At 39.6% G+C, this 2,835-nt stretch overlaps 1 non-coding gene across 1 annotated transcript; it reads right to left on the bottom strand.

The window, feature by feature from the left end:
- Nucleotides 1-201: 201 nt before the first annotated feature.
- On the bottom strand, nucleotides 202-316 carry LOC116508545. The gene has a single exon (XR_004255362.1). It is a non-coding gene; the product is annotated as a U5 spliceosomal RNA (small nuclear RNA).
- Between the last annotated feature and the right edge of the window lie 2,519 nt (nucleotides 317-2,835).

The raw sequence follows: 2,835 nt of genomic DNA, 5'->3' as shown, positions 1-2,835 counted from the left end.
AATGGAATAGAAAAATTAAAAATTAAAAACCAAGATGATGGGTAGCCTGGAGATTAGAATCTTCCAGAATCTAGAATTTGCCACCCTTAGTGTAACTGACTCCAATTGGGGTCAGGCCAAGCAAGAGAGCCAAGTTTTTAGGCTCTTCCAAAAAACAAAGAGGATTGGGGCAGATCTCACTTCCAATGGGAGAATATTCCAGAGGGCGGGGACGATAACCTGAAAAATCTAATAGAAAATCATAAATGTTCCTCTCCACAGAAATCTTTTAGTCAAAGGTGAAAGATTTATACAGTCTAAAGAAAAATCAGAGTAATATGCTTCCTTGTGGCAATTTTCAATAACAAGAGCATCAATGTTTTTTTTTCCCAGTCATATTCCCCTCTGAATTTGAACAACTCACTCCTACCGGTGAATGCAGACCTTCCTCATTTAAGAGCTGTGGTGGCACAATGATTACAACGAAGTACTGCAGGCTAATTCTGCTGACTGCAGACTGCCAGCAGTTTGACAGTTCAATTCCCACTGGCTCAAGGTTGACTCATCAATACAATACAATGCAATGCAATAGCAGAGTTGGAAGGGACCTTGGAGGTCTTCTAGTCCAACCCCCTGCCTAGGCAGGAAACCCTATACCATTTCAGACAAATGGCTATCCAACATCTTCTTAAAGACTTCAAGTGTTGGGGCATTCACAACTTCTGGAGGCAAGCTGTTCCACTGATTAATTGTTCCAACTGTCAGGAAATTTCTCCTCAGTTCTAAGTTGCTTCTCTCCTTGATTAGTTTCCACCCATTGCTTCTTGTTCTACCCTCAGGTGCCTTGGAAAATAGTTTGACTCCCTCTTCTTTGTGGCAACCCCTGAGATATTGGAACACTGCTATCATGTCTCCCCTAGTCCTTCTTTCTATTAAAATAGACGTACCCTGTTCCTGCAACTGTTCTTCATATGTTTTAGTCTCCAGTCCCCTAATCATTTTTGTTGCTCTTCTCTGCACTCTTTCTAGAGTTTACACATCTTTTCTACATCGTGGCGACCAAAATTGAATGCAGTATTCCAAGTGTGGCCTTACCAAGGCATTATAAAGTGGTATTAACACTTCACGTGATCTTGATTCTATCCCTCTGTTTATGTAGCCTAGAACTGTGTTGGCTTTTTGGCAGTTGCTGCACACTGCTAGCTCATATTTAAATGGTTGTCCACTAGGACTCCAAGAACCCTTTCACTGTTACTACTGTTGAGCAAGGTACCACCTATACTGTACCTGTGAATTTTGTTTTTGTTGCCTAAATGTAGAACCTTACTCTTTTCACCATTGAATTTCATTTTATTAGATAGTGCCCAATGTTCAAGTTTGTCAAGATCCTTCTGTATCTTGAGCCTGTCTTTTGGAGTGTCATCCTTCCATCCTTCCGAGGTGGATAAAATGAGGACCCAAATTGTTGGGGAAAACAGGCTGACTCTGTAAACTGCTTAAAGAGGGCTGTAAAGCACTATGAATCAGTATATAAGTCTAAATACCAAGGGTACAAATGGTTAGATGATAGAAATAAGAAATAAGAAACCGGGAAATGTAAAATGTATAGTAGAAGAATTAGGATACAGTGATAAGAGGGTAGGAAAAACAATTTAAGATATACAAACGTAAGAAAAAGATATACAATATAACAGAGGTAATATGATAGCCTGACACAAATGACTAAACATAAACAACTAAGCAAAAGAGTAAGAAACAAGGTGATCACAAATGTAAAATTAGAATGTATAGAAGGGGAAACATTAACTGTAAAGATGCACCGATAGATATCTGCTGTGGGAAAGAACACTCAGTTCTGGTGTTTGTAAGTTACATGTATGTTTTTGTTGATGTATTTAAGTGTTTAAAATATTTTTTTAAATAAATAAATGCTATTGCTATTGCTATCAGCAGGAAGACTCTAATCCAGGAAGCCCCCACTGGCACTTGAACAACATCTGCCCAACTACTTTAACATCAATTCCCAATGAAAAGCCAAATGGGCCATTGGACATCCAGTTATAGGAAAACATATAAATGATCCCATTAAAAAGTGGTGGGCGTTGAGCTGCCACATCAGTAAGGGACCTCACATGCGTCTGCTGGGACTCTTTGTATAAACGAGACATGGTATTACCCCCTCAGTGTGACTGTGGGGTCCCATGTCAAACAGTAGATCACATCTGTATCATCTGTAAGCTGAGGGCATGTACTGTTCCAGTATCTGATTTTTTTTAGAAAATAAAAACAACGCTGAGCTTCAGTGGTTAGTTGGCCCAGGGACGTTAATCTTTGAACATGGATCTTTTAAATCTTTATATTTTATTGGGTTAATCTAGTTGAAATATTAATTTATATTCCTAGTCCATGTATGATATTCCATAAGATAAATAAATAAATATGAGGGACGCGGTGACTCAGTGGCTAAGATGCTGAGCTTGTCGATCAGAAACATAGGAAGTTCAACGGTTTGAATCCCTAGCGCCGTGTAACAGAGTGAGCACACGTTACTTGTCCCAGCTTCTGCCAACCTAGCAGTTCGAAAGCAAGTAAAAATGCAAGTAGAAAAATAGGAACCACCTTTGGTGGGAAGGTAACGGCGTTCCGTGCATCCTCAGCGTTTAGTTATTCAAGCCATATGACCACGGAGACGTCTTCGGACAGCGCTGGCTCTTCGGCTTTGAAATGGAGATGAGAGTCGGGAATGACTAGCATGAATGTGCAAGGGGAACCTTTACCTTTAAATAAATAAATAAATCTTGCCTACTTAAATGTCTATCGTGAGATAGACTTCAGTTGGGTTTATTGTGAGGAAAA

The sequence above is a fragment of the Thamnophis elegans genome, chromosome 4 (assembly GCF_009769535.1).
Source record: "Thamnophis elegans isolate rThaEle1 chromosome 4, rThaEle1.pri, whole genome shotgun sequence".
Classification (NCBI taxonomy): domain Eukaryota; kingdom Metazoa; phylum Chordata; class Lepidosauria; order Squamata; family Colubridae; genus Thamnophis; species Thamnophis elegans.
Note: the sequence above shows the minus strand (reverse complement) of the source record. Positions and strands in the feature narration are given on the sequence as shown.